The sequence below is a fragment of the Muntiacus reevesi genome, chromosome 3, assembly GCF_963930625.1.
Source record: "Muntiacus reevesi chromosome 3, mMunRee1.1, whole genome shotgun sequence".
Classification (NCBI taxonomy): Eukaryota; Metazoa; Chordata; class Mammalia; order Artiodactyla; family Cervidae; genus Muntiacus; species Muntiacus reevesi.
Window position 1 is genome coordinate 269,468,537 of NC_089251.1, and position 23,183 is coordinate 269,491,719.

Below are 23,183 nucleotides of genomic sequence, written 5' to 3' on the forward strand. Positions count from 1 at the left end.
TTATCCACATCCGTGCCAATGCTTATTGTTTTCCTCACGATTACAGCCATCCTAGTGAGTATAGAGTGATATAGCATTGTGGTTTTAACTTGACTTCCTTAACATCCAATGATGTCGAGCCTATTTTCATGTGCTTATTAGCCATTCCTATGAATTTTTCTGGTGAAATGTGTATTCAAATCTTTAGCCCATTTGTAAGTTGGGTTGTCTCTTTATTAATGAGTTATAAGAGTACTCTGCATGGGATTTTAAAAACTATTTCTCATTGGCTATTTTCTAGAGACTATTAAATCATGCCACAATTTTCCTTATAGCTCCCATCTTTTGGGGCCCCTCCCCCCCAAATGGTATACATTTGTCAGTAAATAACCTATAGAATACAAAAGAAAGTGGTAGGACTGGTTGCCTCATGTACCCTCTTGGAACTTCTGAGATTTGAATCAAGTGCAATAGTTATATCATCTGAGTTATATCCTGCATCTAGATCTTAAACCAGAATTGTTAGCAGGTAGGGCAAAGATAGTGTTATAAGATGCTTCATGGTGGAGAAATTATTTGGCAGACATCTTTTCTTCTCAGTACTGTATGTGAACTAATTTATGAGTATCTGATCCCGTTTTCTCCATTTTCTAGCTTCTCCTTCTGATAGTAATAAAGAAACAGCAAACAGTAAAATTAAAAACCTTTCTTTCTTAAATAAGACATGATACCTTCTTTTAGTTTATATTCACTGAATAAATGTAACGACTTAAGGCTATGAAAAATATGGCCATTTTTATAACAAAAAGAAACAAGAATAGACTAGGTTATGGTGGTAGACAGTTGGTCCCAAATCCAATGATATAAATGAAATCTTGAACAGATAAAAAAACACAAACAAGCCCCCAACCTGCAATAAACTTATAATTGTACTGATAATGAGAACTATTATTAACAAATGACAGTTTTTCTTAGGAATTTCTAGAGGCCAGAATGTTGGTAACGTTTGGAAATGTACTGACAGTGAGTATATTATACCAGGCAAATGATGACCAAAAGAAGCCCCGTGCAGCAATACTAACAGCAAAGAAGGCTATTTAACACACATGAAAGAGTCAATCAAGTAGAAAAAATAAGTGTAAATATTGATTTAGAAATTTAAAAAAAAACAACCCTGTTGATGCAGCCAAACAGTAAAAATCATAATACAAGAAAGATGGTGAATAAAAGCTAACTATAACTAAAGAAGCTAGAAAAACAACAGCAAACACTCAAAGCAGAAAAAATATATATAAAAAGAAAATATAAATGCAGTGCTGCTCAATAAAAAACAAAAGTTGCCTCTCTAAAAACAGTTTTAAAAATAGAGTATAGTAATTTTGATCAAGGGGAAAAAAAAACAAAACACCACAGATAAACTACCCTGGAAACCCAAAGGGGCCATAATAACCAGAATGCCACATACAGCAATGCCAATGACATTGAAAAAGGAGTAAAGAGATAGTTTTGTTTTAGTTTGGAAAGAAAAAAACAGTACTGAAGAGTTAATATTGCAAAAAGGACACAGTCTGTATATTACAAATATTTGGTTCATACTGACTTAAAACATCCAGATTAAACTACTTTTAGCAATATGACTATTACACTGAACTTGACTACTTAGCAAGTACATGTTTCTACATATTTCAAATTCAAATGTACTGAAGCCAAAGCTTCTAAGAGATTTAAAAAGCAAGGCATGCATGACCAGAGTCTTAAAAGACACTGTTTTCAAAATTATACTTTTTGACATTAGAATTAGTTGTCTTCTCTGTGTGTAAATGGGCTTGCACTAAGTTTCTGCCTCCAAACAGAACTGTTCATTATCCAGTCAGATTCTCAGGGCTGGCAGTAAGTGCTGTTGCTGTGGTTTACTTGCCAAGTCATGTCCGACTCTTTTGCAACCCCATGGACGGTAGTCCACCAGGTGTCTCTTTCTACTGGATTTACTAGGGAAGACTACTGGGGTGGGTTGCCATTTCGTTCTCCAGGGAATCTTCCCGACCCAGTGATAGAACCTGCGTCTCCTGGGCTGGCAGGCGGATTCTTTACCATCGAGCTACTTGGGAAGGATGCTGGTGATGAAAGGACACGTCAGATTTGTTTCGCATACAAAAGTTTTCTCTCACTCTAAAAGCTGTGCAGCTACTATAAAAACATTACAAAACTGGCCAAACTAAGAAAACAAGGAGGTATTAGCAGTGGTTACCTGCCTTTTCATATTATTTCTGAAAGACTGTTTGTGCATATTAAAAAATGGGATCAAAGTGTACATACTATTTTGTATCTCATAAACATTTTAAAATATCAACAAGCACTTCATCATGTTTTTAGTAATTATAGTTAGAAAAAAGCACTAGGTTGATATTTCATTCTTTGCATTCTCTTCTTTTTTCCTGTATGATCTGGAATGTGAGTCTCAATCTGGCTGCATATTAGAAACTTTGCATTGGTATATCCCCAAATACTGAGCCAATTTTTCCTAGCAACAATTCTGTATTGTTCAATGAGGACTTTTATTCAACACTTTTTGCTCTTATTGCAGAGAGACAGGTCATCCTGTAGTTGACTTAAGAAGAAATACTTTATTTTCTCTGAGCCTCCCACATGCTATTTTTCCTTATTCAGCAATAGTTCATTTAAGTTCCATGTAGGTTTTCTTTTTATTTACCCATAAACAAAGTGACAAGTGCCCAAATTCAGTGGCTATAAACAGATAGCTGAAGGGATGGTTTTTTATACCCCATCCTTCTGTGTAGTGATCAAAACCAAATTTCAGCTGAAGAGCTGACAAATATGGTTTTAACCCCCTTTTTAATCCTCATTTCCAGAAGTACCTAGTGTAACCAACTCTGGAAACTTTCAGGACTCCACAGTGTAAAATGAGTTGCTTTGTGACCTCCTACTGCTCACTCTGGGGTCAGCTCTCTACCATAATCTAGAAGAATTGTTTGTTTATCTGCTTTGCAGTTCTCCAAATTTTATTGTCACCTTCCCTGGTATTTGTGCTTTTTCATTTTACCCTTTTACTGTCATTTTAATGAAGTTTGTAAAGTAAGCACAGATAAATGTATATGATCAACTTTTACTATGGATTACACAAGGAGATAGCTTATTTACAAACTGTTAGTAGCCAAATTATATGTAAACAGATAACTGAAGTAAGGTATCTATTTATGGCTCTATAAGCTTTAATTGCATAAAAGTTATGAAGAAATCATACTAGTATAGATTTTTGAAATCTATACTTAATTTAATGAAAAAGCTTATCAAGTGTCTCAATTCTCTAGAGCATCTATTTCAATGACGCCATGCTAATTATACATATTTTCTTTTCTTAGAACAACCACCTATCATTATAACTACAAACAAAAGAGACAATTCACTAACCTTCGGTTGCTTGGGACTGTAAAAGCTGTCGTATACGAAGTATGTCCTTTTCTATTTGTTGAATTCTGGTTATTCTTCGCTAAAATAAAATAAGTAACCAAGTTAGATCTATTTTTATTAAAAAAAAAACATTAGTTTTTAATATTAATTTAACATTAACCATTCTATGGTTACCATTTAAAAGTAGGATTATATCAAATCATTCTTTTTTCTATGCCAAGTCATTCTTATGTGAGAATTAGATACATATACATATACATATTCATATACTGAGGACATCAGTGCATCAGTTCAACTTTTTAACATATCTAACTTTATAAAACAGATCCCTAAATTTAGGAAAACTGTACAAATGCAAGTTATGTATCTACTTGGACCATAAAGAAAGGTGAGGGCTGAAGAACTGATGCTTCTGAACTGTGGTGTTGGAGAAGACTCTTGAGAGTCCAGTGGACCACAAGGAGATCCAACCAGCCCATCCTAAAGTCCTGAATATTCACTGGAAGGACTAATGCTGAAACTGAAGCTCCAATACTGTGGCCACCTGATGCGAAGAGCCAACTCACTGGAAAAGATCTTGATGCTGAGAAACATTGAAGGCAGAAGGAGAAGGGGACAACAGAGGATAAGATGGTTAGATGGTATCATGGATTTCAACGGACATGAGTTTGAGCAAACTCAGGGAGACAGTGAAGGACAGGAAAGCCTGGCAATGCTGCAGTTCACAGAGTAGCAAAGACCTGGACATGACTGAGCAACTGAACAACACATGATACATAACAGTGTGAAACTGGTATATAAAAGCTGTTCTCAAAAACTTTCAAAAAGAAAATTACATCTGAATTTAAACTTTTATATTAATTCAGATGTCAGTTCAGTATAATGAGTTTATGTAAAGTATGGCATCCTGTAAAGAGAAAGAGCATCTGATTTTTTTTAAGAAGCACCAGTACGTAAACAATAAGAACAATCTTCCCTAAAGTTATTCCTATTACAGGTCAGCAGTACCTTTCAGAGTTAGCTTTCCCAAATACTTCAGCTAAACATTACTCCAAACACTAAAGATCACAATGATGGTAGGAGTTATTGCTTCCCCCATATACTGAGATCTTCAAGTGAACACAAAGCAGTAACTACAGATCAAACAATGTGGAAGTGAAAAATGTGGGAAATGTTTTAAAAATAAGTACTGCCAATATTTTATCATCAACTGCCAGAATTCCATAGTTGACACTGTAACATTGGTATAAGAAACTGTATTGTAAGAGTAATTGTTTCAATGAGGAAAAAGTGTCAGAAAATAGACGGAGTGATTTGCAAACTTTTTATGATTATGCACCCATCAATGAAAGATTTTTGAGCATGTATACTTCAATAGATAATTAAAGTATTATAACAAATAGCTTTAAGTATATACAGCTAAAAAGCTTACATACAAAACTTACCCTTGAATCATACACAGTTTTGTTTAAATACAATGTCCTTATGATTTTATTGCCATAGTAGGAATCATTATTGTTGCTGTTTTTTGGAAAAGTTCAAAACAGATGTGCTCACCAAAAAAGAAACCTTCCTCTCTCAGTCCCTCAGTTGTATCACTACAACTATGCTAATTCTCTATCACAATTCTGAAAATAGTGAACTTAAGGTAAATAATCACACTCCTCTCTCACGCTAGTAAAGTAATGCTCAAAATTCTCCAAGCCAGGCTTCAGTAATACATAAACTGTGAACTTCCAGATGTTCCAGCTGGTTTTAGAAAAGGCAGAGGAACCAGAGATCAACCTGCCAACATCCGCTGGAACATCGAGAAAGCAAGAGAGTTCCAGAAAAACATCTATTTCTGCTTTATTGACCATGCCAAAGCCTCTGACCGTGTGGATCACAAAAAACTGTGGAAAATTCTGAAACAGATGGTCACACCAGGCCACCTGACCCACCTCTTGAGAAACCTATATGTAGGTCAGGAAACAACAGTTAGAACTGAACATGGAACAACAGACTGGCTCCAAATAGGAAAAGGAGTACATCAAGGCTGTATATTGTCACTGTGCTTATTTAACTTATATGAAGAGTACATCATGAGAAATGCTGGGCTTGAAGAATCACAAGCGGGAATCCAGACTGCTGGGAGAAATATCAATAACCTCAGACACGGAGATGACACCACCCTTACGGCAGAAAGTGAAGAACTAAAGAGCCTCTTGATGAAAGTGGAAGAGGAGAGTGAAAAAGTTGGCTTAAAGCTCAACATTCAGAAAACTAAGATCATGGCATCTGGTCCCATTACTTCATGGCAAATAGATGGGGAAACAGTGAAAACAGTGGCTGACTTTATTTTCCTGGGCTCCAAAATCACTGCAGATGGTGACTGCAGCCATGAAATTAAAAGACGCTCACTCCTTGGAAGGAAAGTTATGACCAACCTAGATAGCATATTAAAAAGCAGAGACATTACTTTGTCAACAAAGGTCCGTCTAGTCAAGCTTATGGTTTTTCCAGTGGTCGTGTATGGATGTGAGAGTTGAACTGTGAAGAAAGCTGAGCACCGAAGAATTGATGCTTTTGAACTGTGGTACTGGAGCAGACTCGAGAGTCCCTTGGACTGCAAGGAGATCCAACCAGTCCATCCTAAAGGAGATCAGTCCTGAATATTCATTGAAGGACTGATGCTGAAGCTGAAACTCCAATACTTTTGCCACCTCATGCGAAGAGTTGACTCACTGGAAAAGACCCTGATGTTGGGAGGAATTGGGGGCAGGAGGAGAAGGGGATGACAGAGGATGAGATGGCTGGATGGCATCACCGACTCGCTGGACATGAATGTGGGTAAACTCCGGGAGCTGGTGATGGACAGGAAGGCCTGGTGATCTGTGATTCATGGGGTCGCAAAGAGTTGGACATGACTGAGCGACTGAACTGAACTGAAGGTAAATAATATTTTCTATTTAAGACATTTTACCGTGTCCAATTTTCACCATGAAAACATGCTGAAGAAGAAATACTTTTAGTAGCTCTCTAAAGATTCTGCAGAGATGAGTGATTACTTCTACATCAGACACCAAATACATCCTGGCATTACAGAAACAACAAAACTATCTACACTTATTAGTTTCATAATATTTCATTGTTTTCCTCTCTCTATATAACCAGCTCCCCCTCACCAATAAAGTCCCAAGTCAAAATTTTTAATATTTAGAGGGTGAAAACAGGAAAATATACCTAACATTCCTCTTCACAGAACTGTATTTCTGTATTGCTATTAGGTCACTAGACCCTGTAATCAAGTCTGCACCTTGATGACTGCTTCCACAATAACATTTGTGCTTTCGTTACTCAACATAAAATGGAAGAAGTCAGTAGCACTTCTTTCCATTCTCTGTATGACAATCTTGAATATTTATGAAATTAAATAAAATGCAACATGCTTAATTGTTCAGGCATATAGACATGGTATGACTTTTGAAAAACTGATATAAAAATTATTTAGTAATATAATTTGATATATATATTGAAATACCATGTAGAATCAAACCCCATACTCGCCAGAGACACTCAGAGGGCTCAAACAAACTTTATGTGCACCAGGACCCAGAGACTCCACAGAGACGGAGACAGAACTGTGTTTGGGTGTCTCCTGTGAACATGTGGGTCAGCAGTGGACTGCTGCAGAGGCAGGGGCTCTGAGTACAGTAGACCTGAGTATGGCATAAGCTGTCTCAGAGGAGGTCACCATTAACCCAACATAGAGCTGCCAGAACTCACACAGGACTGGGGAAACAGACTCTGGGAGGGCACAAATAGAACCTCGTGTGCACTAGGACCCAGGAGAAAGGAGCAGTGACCCCACAAGAGACTGACCCAGACTTGCCCATGAGTGTCCAGGAGTCTCTGGCAGAGGCAGGGGTCGGCGGTGGCCTGCTGCAGGGTCAGGGGCACTGGATGTAGCAGTGCAGGCATGTGACCTTTTGAGCGAGGTCGCCATTATCTTCACTACCTCCACCATACTTTGGCCTCAGATAAATAACAGGGAGGGAACATAGCCCTGCCCTTCAACAGAGGATTGGATTAAAGGTTCACAGAGCATGGCCCCGCCAAACAGAACAAGACCCAGTTTCCCCCTCAGTCAGTCTCTCCCATCAGGAAGCTTCATAAGCCTCTTATCCTGATCCATCAGAGGGCAAACAGACTCAAAACCACAATCACAGAAAACTAACCAAACTGATCACATGGACCACAGCCTTGTCTAACTCAATCTAACTATGAGCATGCCTTGTAGGGTCAACCAAGATGGATGGGTCATGGTGGAGAGTTCTGACAAAACATGGCCCATTGGAGAAGGGAAAGGCAAACCACTTCACTATTCTTGCCTTGAGAACCCCAACAACAACATGAAAATGCAAAAAGGCAGGGCACTGAAAGATGCACTCCCTGGGTTGGTAGGTGCCCACTATGCTCCTAGAAATAACTCCACAAAGACTGACGAGATGGAGCCAAGCAAAAACAACATTCAGTTGTGGATGTGATGGTGACGGAAGCAAAGTCCAATGCTGATAGAGCAATACTGCATAGGAATGCTAGGTCCATGAATCAAGGCAAACTGGAAGTGGTCAAACAGGAGATGGCAAGAGTGAACGTCAATATTTTAGGAATCAGCAAACTAAAATGGATTGGAATGGGTGAATTTAATTCAGATGACCATTATTACTACTGTGGGAAAGAATCCCTTAGAAGAAATGTCATAAGTCAACAAAAGCACTCGAAATGCTTGGGTGCAGTCTCAAAAATGACAGAATGATCTCTGTTCATTTCCAAGGCAAACCATTCAGTATCATGGTAATCCAAGCTTGTGCCCCGACCGGTAATGCTGAGGAAGCTGAAGTTGAACGGTTCTGTGAAGACCTACAAGACCTTCTAGAACTAACACCCCAAAAAAGATGTCCTTTTCATTACATGGGACTAGAATGCAAAGTAGGAAGTCAAGAAACACCTGGAGTAACAGGCAAACTTGGCCTTGGAGTACAGAATGAAGCAGGGCAAAGGCTAATAGAGTTTTGCCAAGAGAACACCCTGGTCATAGCAAACACCCTCTTCCAGTAACACAAGAGAAGATTCTACACATGGTTTTCACCAGACGGTCCACACTGAAATCAGACTAATTATATTCTTTGCATCCAAAGATGGAGAAGCTCTATAGAGTCAGCAAAAACAAGACCAGAAGCTGACTGTGGCTTAGATCATGAACTCCTTATTGCCAAATTCAGACTTAAACTGAAGAAAGTAGGGAAAAACTACCAGACCAATCAGATATGACCTAAATCAAATCCCTTATGACGATGCAGTGGAAGTGAGAAATAGATTCAAGAGATTAGATCTGATAGACAAGACTGCCTGAGGAACTATGGACGGAGGTTCGTGACATTATACAGGAGACAGGGAGCAAGACCATCCCCAAGAAAAAGAAATGCAAAAAGGCAAAATGGTTGTCTGAGAAGGCCTTACAAATAGCTGTGAAGAGAAGTGAAAGGCAAAGGAGAAAAGGAAAGATACACTCATTTGAATGCAGAGTTCCAATGAATAGCAAGGAGAGATAAGAAAGCCTTCCTTAGTGACCAATGCAAAGAAATAGAGGAAAACAACAGAAAGGGAAAGATGAGATTTCGTCAAGAAAATTAGAGATACCAAGGGAATATTTCATGCAAAGATGGGCACAATAAAGGACAGAAATGGTATGGACCAACAGAGGCAGAATGTATTAAGAAGAGGTGGCAAGAATACACAGAAGAACTGTACAAAAAGATCTTCACAAACCAGATGATCAAAATGATATGATCACTCACCTAGAGCAGACATCCTGGAATGCGAAGTCAAGTGGGCCCTAGGAAGCATCATTACGAACAAAGCTAGTGGAGGTGATGGAATTCCAGTTAAGCTATTTCAAATCCTCAAAGACGATGCTATGCAAGTGTTGCACTCAATATGGTAGCAAATTTGGAAAACTCAGCAATGACTGCAGGACTGGAAAGGGTCAGTTTTCATTCCAATCCCAAAGAAAGGCAATGCTGAAGAATGCTCAAACTACCACACAATTGCACTCATCTCACATGCTAGCAAGGTAATGCTCAAAATTCTCCAAACCAGACTTCAACAGTATGTGAACCATGAACTTCCAGATGTTCAAACTGGATTTAGAAAAGGCAGAGGAACCAGAGATCAAATTGCCAACGCCTGCTGACTCATCGAAAAAGCAAGAGAGTTCCAGAAAAAACATTTATTTCTGCTTTATTGACTATGCCAAAGCCTTTGACTGTGTGGGTCACAACAAACTGTGGAAAATTCTGAAAGAGACGGGAATACCAGACCACCTGATCTGCCTCTTGAGAAATCTGTATACAGGTCAGGAAGCAACAGTTAGAACTGGACATGGAACAACAGACTGGTTCCAAATAGGAAAAGGAGTACGTCAAGGCTGTATATTGTCACCCTGCTTATTTAACTAATGTGCAGTGTACATCATGAGAAATGCTGGGCTGGATGAAGCACAAGCTGGAATCAAGACTGCTGGGAGAAATATCAATAACCTCAGATATGCAGATGACACCACCCTTATGGCACAAAGTGAAGAAGAACTAAAAAGCCTGTTAATAAAAGTGAAAGAGGAGAGCAAGACAGTTGGCTCTAAACTCAACATCAAAATTAAGATCATGGCATCTGGTCCCATCACTTCATGGCAAATAGATGGGGGAAACAATGGAAACAGTGACAGACTTTATTTTTTGGGACTCCAAAATCACTGCAGATGGTGACTGCAGCCGTGAAAGGAAAGACGCTTGCTCCTTGGAAGAAAATTTATGACCCACCTAGACAGCACATTAAAAAGCAGAAACATCACTTTTCCAACAAAGGCCCGTCTAGTCAAAGCTATGGCTTTTCCAGTAGTCATGCATGGATATGAGAGTAGGACTTAAAGAAAGCTGAGTGCCGAAGCATAGATGCTTTTGAACTGTGGTGTTGGAGAAGACTCTTGAGAGTCCCTTGGACTGCAAGGAGATCCAACCAGTCCATCCTAAAGGAAATCAGTCCTGAATATTCATTGGAAGGACTGACGCTGAAGATTCAACTCCAAGACTTTGGCCACCTGATGCGAAGAACTGACTCATTTAAAGACCCTGATGCTGGAAAGACTGAAGGCGGGAGGAGAAGGGGACGGCAGAGGATGAGATGGTTGGATGGCAACACTGACTTAATGGACATGAGCTTGAGTAAACTCCGGGAGCTGGTGATGGACAGGGAGGCCTGGTGTGCTGCAGTCCATGGGGTTGCAGAGTCCGACATAACTGAGCCACTGAACAGAAGTGAACTGAATAGTTCAGTATGAATTCAGGACAGCTCTCAAGAAATTAGGAATAGAAGGTAAATTCCTTAACATGATAAATGGTATCAAAAACCTTAAGTAAACAGCATACTTAATCGTGAAATTTCAGAATTCTCTTTAAAGCCAAGGTGAGATGAAGAAGACCAATTATCATTGCTTTATTCAAAGATGTATTACATTTCTTATATAATACAAAGAGGGAAAAAAGGACTGGAAAAGACAAAACTGTCATTACTTGGAGACAATTTAACATCTAAATGAAAAAATCCAAGAAAATCTTAAACTACTGAGACAATCTAACAAAAGAGTTCAGGAAGAGTCCTGGATACATCAAATTTAGTAATGTAAACTAGAGAAAATTCCATTCACAATAGCAACAAAAACTAAGATATCTAGGAATAAATGAAAAAAAAAAGATGTGTAAGAGGATCATGAAGAATATGGACTACAGAGAATGAGATGTTTGGATAGCATCACAGACTCACTGGACATGAATTTGAGCAAACTGTGGGAGAAAGTGAAGGACAGGGAAGTCTGGTATGCTGTAGACCATGAGGCTGTAAAGAGTTGGACATGACTTAACAATTGAACAACAAGGGTTTTATGAAGAATGTTATAAAGCTTTTCTGAAGGGCATAAAATAAGACCCAAATGAATGAGATACAAAACGAGTAACAGTACCTAATATTTACTTGGAATTTGCTAAACTCCAAGGGTTTTATGCATATTAACTCATTTAATCCTTACATTTTTTACAGGGAATCATTTTCTACATTTTACCAATGAGAAAACTGAGGCAGAGTTTAAACAAGATCACTGTGCTGATAAGTGACACGGAATTAGAATCCAGAGACCAATCTTTCAACCAAGATCCAATCTTCATACTGTAAAGATATAAATTCTCCTGAAATTAATTTATAAATTCAATGTATAACTAATCAAAAGTCAATAAGGTTTTTCCTTGAAGAAAATAAGCTGATACTAAATTTCAAATAAAAGAGTAATGAAACAGAATATAAACACATTTTTACAGACGTAAATAAGTAGGACTCATACTACAAGACTTAAGATTAATAAAATTATAGCAAATAAAACAAGTGTGGTATCCAGAGAAGCTAAAACAGACTAATGGAACAGAGTTCACAAATATTCAGCAAATACAACTTCTCAAATGCCAAAAACAGCATTACTAATCCATGGGGAAACAGAGATGCATCCAATAAATGTTAATGGAAAATTCTGTTAACAACATAAATATATATCTATCTGTGTGTATCTGTATGTCTGTATATATCACTAATTATATAATTATTGAATAGAAATTATACTGCATATAACATATACTATATACACACATTTAAAAATCATATGCATGAGTGTTTATATATATATATACATAAAATTAGATTCCTACCTCTAAAACTAAAAGATGATGCTATGAAAGTGCTGCACTCAATATGTCAGCAAATCTGGAAAACTCAGCAGTGGCCATCGGACTGGAAAAGGTCAGTTTTCATTCCAATCCCAAAGAAAGGCAATGCCAAAGAATGCTCAAACTACCTCACAATTGCACTCATCTCAAACGTTGGTAAAGTAATGCTCAAAATTCTCCAAGCCAGGCTTCAACACTACATAAACTGTGAACTTCCAGATGTTCAAGCTGGTTTTAGAAAAGGCAGAGGAACCAGAGATCAAATCGCCAACATCCGCTGGAACATCGAGAAAGCAAGAGAGTTCCAGAAAAACATCTATTTCTGCTTTATTGACTATGCCAAAGCCTCTGACTGTGTAGATCACCACAAACTGAGGAAAATTCTGAAAGAGATGGGAATACCAGACCACCTGACCTGCCTCTTGAGAAACCTGTATACAGGTCAGGAAGCAACAGTTAGAACTGAACATGGAACAACAGACTGGTTCCAAATAGGAAAAGGAGTACGTCAAGGCTGTATATTGTCACCCTACTTATTTAACTAAAGTGCAGTGCTCGCTTTGGCAGCACATATGCTAAAATTAACTAATGTGCAGAGTACATCATGAGAAACGCTGGGCTGGATGAAGCACAAGCTGGAATCAAGACTGCCAGGAGAAATATCAATAACCTCAGATATGCAGATGACAGCACCCTTATGGCAGAAAGTGAAGAACTAAAGAGCCTCTTGATGAAAGTGAAAGAGGGCAGTGAAAAAGTTGGCTTAAAGCTTAACATTCAGAAAACTTAAGATCATGGCAACTGGTCCCATCACTTCATGGAAAATAGTTGGGGAAACAGTGGCTGAGTTTATTTTTTTGGGCTCCAAAATCACTGCAGATGGTGATTGCAGCCATGAAATTAAAAGACACTTACTCCTTAGAAGGAAAGTTATGACCAACCTAGACAGCATATTAAAAAGCAGAGACATTACTTTGCCAACAAACATCCGTCTAGTCAAGGCTATGGTTTTTCCAATGGTCATGTATGGATTGTTGGATTATAAAGAAAGTTGAGTGCCGAAGAATTGATGCTTTTGAACTGTGGTGTTCAAAAGAGAAGACTCTTTTTTTTTTTTTTTTATTCCCCATCCCGATCCCCTCTCCCACCTCCCTGGAGAAGACTCTTGAGAGTCCCTTGGACTGCAAGGAGATCCAACCAGTCCATCCTAAAGGAGAGCAGTCCTGTGTATTCATTGGAAGGACTGATATTGAAGCTGAAACTCCAATACTTTGGCCACCTGATGTGAAGAAATGAGTCATTTGAAATGACCCTGATGCTGGGAAAGATGAGGGCGGGAGGAGAAGGGGATGACAGAGGATGAGATGGCTGGATGGCATCACCGACTCAATGGACATGGGTTTGGGTGGACTCCGGGAGTTGGTGATGGACAGGGAGGCCTGGCGTGCTGCGGTTCATGGGGTCGCAAAGAGTCGGACATCACTGAGCAACTGAACTGACTTACTGACCTCTAAAACAAATATAATAGCAAATCTGAGATGAATTAACGATCTAATTGAAAAATAAAACATTAGACTTACTAGAAAAAAATAGGGTATATTTAAAGATAGGAAAAGATGTAAAAATAGGTTGAAGAAAGCACAAATACGACAATATAACTAATTTAGCATTACAATAAAAAATAATTTTTTGTTATCATTAAGCAAAAGTAGGTAACAGATTTGGCAGGGAACAGTTATGAAATACATCATGTATAACAGATGGGTATTAAGAGTATATTAAAATATCTCTCAAATATAAATGAATAAGACATCTAACAATATGAAAAAAACAGCAAAAAGAAAATCTTAAAAGTCTAATACATATATGAAAAGATATTCAACTTCAGTAGCACTCATGAAAGTATAAACTAAATGACAAGATAATGTTTCATATGCTCATTGATTGTTAATTATAAAGTTTGACTCACAATTTCTGAAGGAAAAAAAGAAAACAAGAGTCAAAGGAAACAGAATTCTCATATACTCCTGGGAGAAACGCAAACTGATAAAATCATTTTGAGGGCAATCTGGCCAACACTATTCAGAACACTCCTACCTTAGGACCAGCAATTATGCTTTCAGGTATGTGTACCAGAGCAGAGGTCAGCAAGTTAAGGCTTGCCAGTCATCTGTTTATGAATCATGTTTTACTGAAACACAGTCATGCTCATTTGCTCATATACTGTTGTCTATGGTTGCTTTCTTGCTACAAAGGCAGAGTTGAGTAGTTGCAACAGACCACATGGCTGACAAAGTCTAAGCTACTTACCATACAGCCCTCTAAGAAAAAGACTCTTGACCTAGAAAAACTTTTGTGCACGTTTATAGGATATGGATAAGTATGTTTATCAGAGTTGTTTCAACAGTGAGAAATTATAAATCACCTAAATATATGTCAAGCAGAAAACAGGTAAAGCTACACAGAACTATGTCATCCATGTATTTATAAAACATTACAGCAGCACAGAAGGATAAGTAACTTTCGTTCTACCAATCCCCAACTCCCAGAAAAAGCTCTTATGAATAAGCTGATGTACATTTATCCAACCTTTTCTTACACGCATAGAGGAGAGTAGGGAGCACCATACTATGAGCCCAAATTTGTGTTGAACAAATAAAGAAACAAATAAATAAATAACCAAACTGTTAATGGAGACAGGCAGAGACTAATTCAAATAGGCATGGGCAAGAGTGGATTTTGTTTCAATTTCCCCAAAACTGTTCCACAGTCATTTGTATGTGTTTTATTGGTCATCTGCATTTTCTTTTCAATAAACTGAATGATTACATCCTCTGCCCATATAAAAAGTTGTCTTTTTCTTCTTAGTTTGTAGAATTCTTACAGTACAGGGATATTAAACCTTTCCCCCTTGATGTGTCACAAATAGTTTCCCGTATTTTTTTTTCCTGCAGGATGAATGCTTTAAAATTTTACAAAATAAATCCTGTCCCCTCCTATTGCTTTTGAGTTTCCATTCTTAATTAAGATCTCTCTTGTCCTATATTTTCTTCTATTAATTTTATTTTTTACATTTAGATATTTAACTCACCTGTAACTCTTCATGTACAAGATGTGAGGTAGGGATCTAATTTAATTTCTCTACTACTAGATAGGGCTTCCTTGGTGGCTCAGTGGTAAAGAATCTGCCTGCCAATGAAGGAGATGTGGGTTCAATCCCTGGGTCAGGAAGATCCCCTGGAGAAGGAAATGGCGACCCATTCCAGTATTCTTGCCTGAGAAATCCCATGGACAGAGAAGGCTGACGGCCTACAGTTCACAGGGTCACGAAAGAATCGGACACGACTTAGTGACTAAAAAACAACCACCACCAGAAAGGTTCCCAGTTATCATCTATGTTCTCACTGAGTTATTTACCATTCCCCCCCCCCCAAACTTGCAACTTCTATCATTAAAAGATTCCAGATTTTCTTACATCTTTTTCTAGTCTCTATTCTGTTCTATTTGCCTATGTCTATTCCTGTGCTATTAATATCATACTGTGATTACTGCAACACCTTTACAGCAAATTTTACCAAATGGTAAGGTAAATCCTCACTCACTATAATTTTCTTAAATACTTTTGGAAATTCTTACTTTACAAACTTAAAAATCATTTTTCCGGGCTCTAAAAAAATTAAGATTATGACTAGAATCATATTATATTTCTATATCAACTTTTTAAAGAAAGACATTATTAGGATATTAAAATCTTCTCACCCAGGGATCTTATTTATTTTTAGCAACAGAGACATCAGTGGTTTAATGGAAGGGGGATCTTACACACCTGAAACAAAGTCCTGGAGTGATACCCTACCATGTGTGACGGATGGCAGGCAGGACACGCAGCAGGCTTCCCTCTTGGGTGGAAGGGGAGAGTGCCAGTTACACAGTGATGTCAGGCTGGCTCATCAGTTACCAGGGAAAGCCACAGAGGGGGAATGCCCTTCACTGCCCCAGTGATCAGCACAGACAATAGCTGGGGCCAGGGGCAAGTGTGTGGGAAGGTCAGGCTTGTATGCAGGGTGCAGGGGAAGCAGGCATTCACAGGATGTACAGACAGCAAGAGTGGTCTGACTACTCACTTCACTCCTCCATACCCTGCAGGACCTTACAATCTTAGTTGGCCCCTCTTCTGTGATATCCCTGGCATCGCTGCAACCAGATAACACAAATACAATGCAGAGAGCCACACAGGCTTTTCTACTTCTAGGGCCCCATAGTGTGTCCTTTAGCAATTTTATATTTTTCTTCATGTGGTCTGTGTTTGGTATTTTAAAATTTCCTGTCATTATGAAGAGATCATTCTACCCAATTTCCATTTCCAAATGGTAGTCATTGCTAATAGAGAAACCCTAATGTATCTTAACTCCAGCCACCCTACTGAGTTCTCTCATTAGCTGAAAAACTTTTTGGCTCTTCACCATGGTTTTTCTAGGTAGACAACAATGTAGTTTACAAATGACAATTATTTGCTCTCTTCCCTTCTAGTTGGAAAATAGTGCAGTAGTTAAACAATTTGTTTTCTTTCTACCTGAATTAGTGGAACCTCCAAACAAAGTTAAGTAATAGTGATGAGAGCAAGCGGCAAACCATGTTAATGACTGCAAAGGTAATAATCTAATTATTTCTCTATTTTCTCAATCTAATATAATGTTGGCTTCTGTTTCTGGTACATGATTGTTTTTAAAAAAAACTTTCACTCTATTTTTATTTTACTTGGAATTTTTATCCATCTTTTCCTTGCAAAGGAGGTAACACATTTTTTTCTCATGGCCTCAGGCCTTCTTGGAATTCACTTTCATGTTCGTTAGCTGACCATTCTAGTCTTACGTGCTGAGTCACTCAAGCAGAGTTATGAGGGAGAGAATTACTATGGACAATTATTTTCATTATTCCCATTACCTAATTATTAGTGTTTGTAAGAGTTGCATACTACTAATGTAATAATTTAATAACTACCCAAATGGTGGACACTGCAATCGTCTCTCTCTCTCTGTCTTACAGTGTTGTGATGAATAGCATAAAATCCATACTTATATTCTTGCTGCTTTAACTCGACATTCCTGGAGGACATATTCTGAGAGTCTTACAGAATTACTATGTCAGAGGGTACAAACATTTTAACTTTGACAGGTAGTGCTACAGAGTCCTTCAGGACTGTACCAGTTTATTCTTACAACAGGCAGACAACGATGCTTCATATTACAATCTCTCAAAATCTCACCAGTATTACATGACACTAAACTTTAAAGCTTTTGCCAGCCTGATAGGCAGAAAATTAACCAACCAAACAAGAAACCACCACCACAAACAAAAAACAACATTATTGTATGTTACTTTTCCCTGATAACTAGTGACGTTTAAGTATATTTTAACAATGATTTATTAACCACTTGTACTTTTGTGATGGGACTACTCATACCTTCTGATTATTTTCCTCTTTGGTTGTCTTGTTTTCAATTGATTTGTAGGTGCTCCCTGTATATTAGGGATAGTAACTCCTCATATGTACTGCAAATACTTCCATTTTTGCTTTGTGTACAATATCTCTTTAGCCCTAAGCTTAATATATTTCCAGAATAAATGAATGTTTGCTGTATTTGTAAAATATGGACTAAAAATTCCTTAGAATATTAACTAGCAAAAGAACACTATATTCCAGAACAAAATTAAAATGAATACATCTGCACATATCTGGACAAAATGGCCAAGAAAGAACTCAGGTTAACCTGTTCTAGAGTAAGCTGTCTGGAATATACTTATTTATATTTATACATTAATACAGACATTTTCATATCAACATCTCATTTCTTAAGAACCTCTAAAAGCAAACACATTAACAGATATAGAAAAACATGTATACAGTATTCCATAAATTCACATTCTAAAAACGTAAATTCATATAAACCAGAGTAAAATTTCTCATAGTTTTTCTATCAACAAACAAAATCTGCCTGGTATTTTAAAATAATTTCATGAAAACACCAACTGTTACAAATACTAAATCTGTATTAATTGTATCATATAATTTAAAGTATCTTTGGAAATTCATTATATATTCTTGATTCCATACCACTTATATGGTGATAAATACCTTCTCCCAATATGTAACTTATCTTTTCACCTTTTTATTTTCTTCTTTTGGCCGTGCCATTTTGGCTTGCGGGATCTTAGTTCTCTGACCACAGACTGAACTCAGGGCCTGGCAGTAACAGCACTGAGTCCAAACAAATGGACAGACAGGGAATTCCCAAACATGCTTTTTCCCCTTTTCATTTTCTTTAAGGTACCTAATATAAGATAAATTCTTAATTTTAAAATAGTAGAATTTTACCAGTCTTTATAATTAGTCTAATGTCTTAAGAAATCCTTTCTTATGCCAATATTCTTTCTTTACATAGTTGAGGGTAGAAACATGAGAATGTTCTCCATTCAATTTGTTTCTCTTCCCAAGGTTCTTTTTATATGTTTCTCTCCTCGAATGAGACTTTCCTTTTTTCATTACACAAACACAGAAGTAAAAATCTCAAAGGATAACTGAAGTTAGCTAGCAACTAATAAGATGACCAGAATTGAATTCTTCTTCCCTCTTATAATTCCAAGGCATAGCAGAACAGTATCCGAGAATTGAAATATGAAGGCAGAATTATGTGAATACTGGTTATGCTTCCCAGCAGCCATAGTAAACTATTCTTATTTTGAACTAGTGCCAAAGTAAAGATAGACTTTAAAAAATCTTTAAGAATAAAACTTGACCAAAGTTAACAGAGCTGTAATTCATTAGATTCTTCATAGAAATCTAGCTACTACTGTTTCATAGTTTAATAATAAATATGTTACCTGTGCTCGTTTTTCCATATCCTGGCAACTACCTAGTTGTTCTTCCATTGCAACTCTGATTTGCCTTGCCTCGTATTCCAACTGCCTTCTGGTCATATCTGTTTGTAAGGAAAACTAAAACCACAAGTAAAATGGAAATGTTAATATCTTGTGTTTATCAGTAAAAATAAAAAAGCATATAAGTATCCATAAAGAAAATGAATAAACAAATACATAAGTTATCATAAGAAAGTTATTTTTTACTCTAAGAAGTCCTAAAACTTGATGATCACTGCTAGGCTCAGCCTGGCTTTCTGATGTGAAGTGAAGAGTTGAAACACTTTTACTGCCCCACAGTCACAAATAGTTTTAATTAAATTGTACTAGCTCTTTAAAATATATATATTTATCTAGTTAAGGTAAGCCTATTTTCAGTTACCTTACAATTCTTCTGCCCTGAAGAAGCACTACTTTGAACTGTTAAAAATTAGAATATTAATGTGGACAAAATAGAAAAATCAAGGATCAGGTCCATCATCCTTAAGTTTATACCTCACTTCAGGATTCTTATGTACATGGAGACTAAATAGAGAGAACTTTCCCACATGTAAAATAAAGAAGACAGAATAAAGAAAAGCTTTTATATAAAAATAAGTTGCAAGATAACACAAACTTTTTGGTAAAAATATAAATATGAACCAAAGTTGAAACAAACCAAAAAAAGTACTTCTTCATGGAGTGGGTGTTAGTGCATTCAAAACTTTATTAGCCCTCTTAACTACAATTCCAGATGTTGTGGTAACTGCTAGGTATAAAAAATGAAAAAAGGAGAAGGCAAAGAAACTTACAAAGACATGCTCCAAGGCTAAAAGAACAGCTGGACAAAATAATGAGTGACAGTTATAACAGACCACGAAGGGAATAAGGAAGTGCTGTAGATTCTTCATGCTCTGTAAGTCCAATAAAAAGCTGCATGTGGGCAATTCCCTGGAGGTCCAGGGGTTAGGACTCCACACACTCACTGTCAAGGGTGAAGGTCTGATCCCTGATCAGAAATGTCTGACTCAGAATAGCATTCTGTAGGCCTAAGAATCCCAAAATGTGTTGTCAGGTTAAGTTAGAGAAGCTTTCACCCTTTCCCCTTGCAATATACAGACGACATATGCAGGATGCGTTCCTATAGGCATATCCACATTATGTGTTGCAACACAGTTGAAATAGTCTCCATGCTGTGAGTCATGTTATAACTACACTTATTTGTCCTCCACTTCCAAAAATCCCTTGCGCAAAAGGTTGAAGATGACACATTATATTACAATAACGTGGTTTATATTTGATGTTTTAAGCAATGCCTGGTAACCTGATAAGTATTTCTATATGAAAGCATTCTTAACCTGCCTTCCCAATATAAAATAAAAATTTTGTGAATTTAAAAATATTTATGAAATATAAGCAATTTACATTTGCTAATGTTGCCTAATGGTCTATAATGTCTTACATATCCTCTTAAATAAATGTGACTGACTATATGGTAAATTAATATGGGAATGAGCTGACAACTGATCTTTGTTTCAGGTATTAACCAATTGCTCTTGAACTGTTTCATACACAACTGCATGCAGACAGCTAGACTCTAAATACTGTACATTTTAATTACCAAAGTGAATGTTAAGCAAAACAGTGCTTTAATATTAAGAGCAACGATCCCTCCAAACCCTACTGAGTTCCTAATCCTCATACGTCCACACTCTCTATGAACTGTTCTTTCACTTGTGGTGTCTCCTTAGCTCCCAAAATGATGTTAACGACATTGTCAGGAAGGGAGATTCTTTCCCTCTCACAACCTGGATAAGTTTGTGCTCAGGAGGCTGACCACTGAAGTTTCTAGTTCTAGCTCCCGCCAGACAATGCCCACCCACGCAGGAATGTGATTAACTGCGTGTTCTGGAAAAGGTTTTTCCTTCATTGTTACTTTTTCTTTTATAATGTCCTCTCAAAACTATTAGAAAATGAAAAATCTAAGCTAAGAGTGGAAGATTAATTTTAACTGGCCTATTTCTAAAAAATTGTTTTAAAATTTATGGGTAACAGTTAAAATAAAGTCTTATTTAAAATTATTAATGTATTTCAGAAATGTTCTTATACGTGTCACCCCATGAATAGAACAGTTGACTTGGAGAGCTTGGGTGGGGAGGGAGAGGCTGACGGAATTAAGTTATTTTTTACATAGTTATATTAGCAAAACAAACAACTTTTAGTGCTTGCAAAAAGCTCTAACATCTGTGCCAACAGCTACTGTCATTTACAATAACTAGAATAGGACTCAGGTTATCTCAAAGATACCTTCACTGCAAAAACCATCTGGCACAAGTCCTGTAATATAGTTCAAAAAACAGACAGACGGTAATAAACATTTCTACAGAGTATCTTTGGTAATTCAACACGTCAAATAATAAAACACCTAGTTGAATCCTGAATCTTTTAGTTTTATCATCTCTACATACAAAATTCATTGACTATATATTTATGTTGAAGTTGGATAAAACATATTACAGTTTACAAATAACTATATAGTTATAAACTTATATACACTTTCAGATATAAAAATAAGTTATTTTGTCAAGTTACTTACATTTTCAGTTAAAGGAAGGCTATCTGTTCTTTTAGTGAGATTCTGAAGTTGAGCATAATACCAGTCTTTTTCCTTTTCTTCTTTGTCAAGGTCAGCAAGAAGCAATGATCTGTTTTTCAAAAAAAAGTTAAGTTTACACAATGCTAATATGGAGCACATAACAGCAACTCTCATAAGCTATAACTGTAATGTTTTCTATTTAAAGTAATATAATAAATAAGTGAGAATTTTACTAATTTTAGATTTCTGAAGGTGGGACTTAGATTACAGTCATTAAAATTTGAATATTAAAAGTTTTAAACTTTTTCAGCTAAATAAGATGGCAACCATTCTTACTAGAATATTTACATTTCAACCAAATGCTTTCTTCACATTTAGAGTCTGCGAATTTGATGTTGGTATACAGTTAAAAGTATAGATTTAATAAAACTCAAATATAAGAATAAAAAGTATAATAAAGGAGCAAAGAAAAGCAGTAATTATGCAAAAAATAAATTTAGAGTATAGGGAACTATTGCACGTAGCTTTCAGCTTCTTATTAGTCAAAATAAGAAATATATTATCACTGTGTGGTAACAGGAGGTTGTTCTGAGGGAGAGAGACATTTTCTTAGGCTTGAAATCTGAAGATGAACTTGTTACATAATTTCTGACAACCCAATCGATGATGTCCTCAATAACAACCTATATCAATATTCTATATCAATACTCCGTATCTGATCAATATAAACATAAATGCAAAATAAAGGGTTAAGAGGAAAAAATCAGTAGGTACAAGAAGTATATATGATCTATGTCCTTTTTTGTGACTCCTTCCCTAAGCGACCACTATTATTCTCTTATATTTATTTCCAGAGACATTCTATAAAAATGAAAGAATATATGTGTACATATGTACATGTACATTTTAAAACATAAATAATAGCATATTATTATCTGTGCTGTCTTATAACTTTTTACCACTTAAAAGTCTATCTTGGAGATCATTCTTGTACCAGAATATAAAAAGGTCCTATGTGGTTTTTTGCTAGCTGCAAAGATATTTATGAATCCATAAAAGAATAAATAATAACTGGTTCTATGTTAGAGGGCATTTAGGGTCTTTCTAATCTTTTGCTATTATAAACAGTGCTTCATTGAATATACTTATATATAACTTCATTGTACAAATATGCAAGCATGTGTAGATGACAAATTCCTAGGATATGTAAACTTTTAACTTACTGTCCTTACTAGATATTGTACCAATTTATGCTTCTGCCACCTTTGACAATATAAATGCTTCATCAAACCTTTTAGATTCTTTTACATTTCTAGGGTTTAAAAAATGGTATATCATTATGGACTTCCTTGTTTTCAGCCACACTGCACAGCTTGTGGGATCTTAGTTTCCAGACCATGGATGGAACCCCAGCTCATGGCATTAGAAGTGCGGAGTCCTAACCACTGGACCAAAAGGGAATTCCCTATCACTAT

The 23,183-nt window shown here is 36.7% G+C and overlaps 1 pseudogene; it reads right to left on the minus strand.

Moving 5' to 3' along the window:
* The window catches only part of LOC136164260 (adenomatous polyposis coli protein-like), a 47,913-nt pseudogene that overhangs the window by 19,479 nt on the left and 5,251 nt on the right, over positions 1–23,183 (minus strand).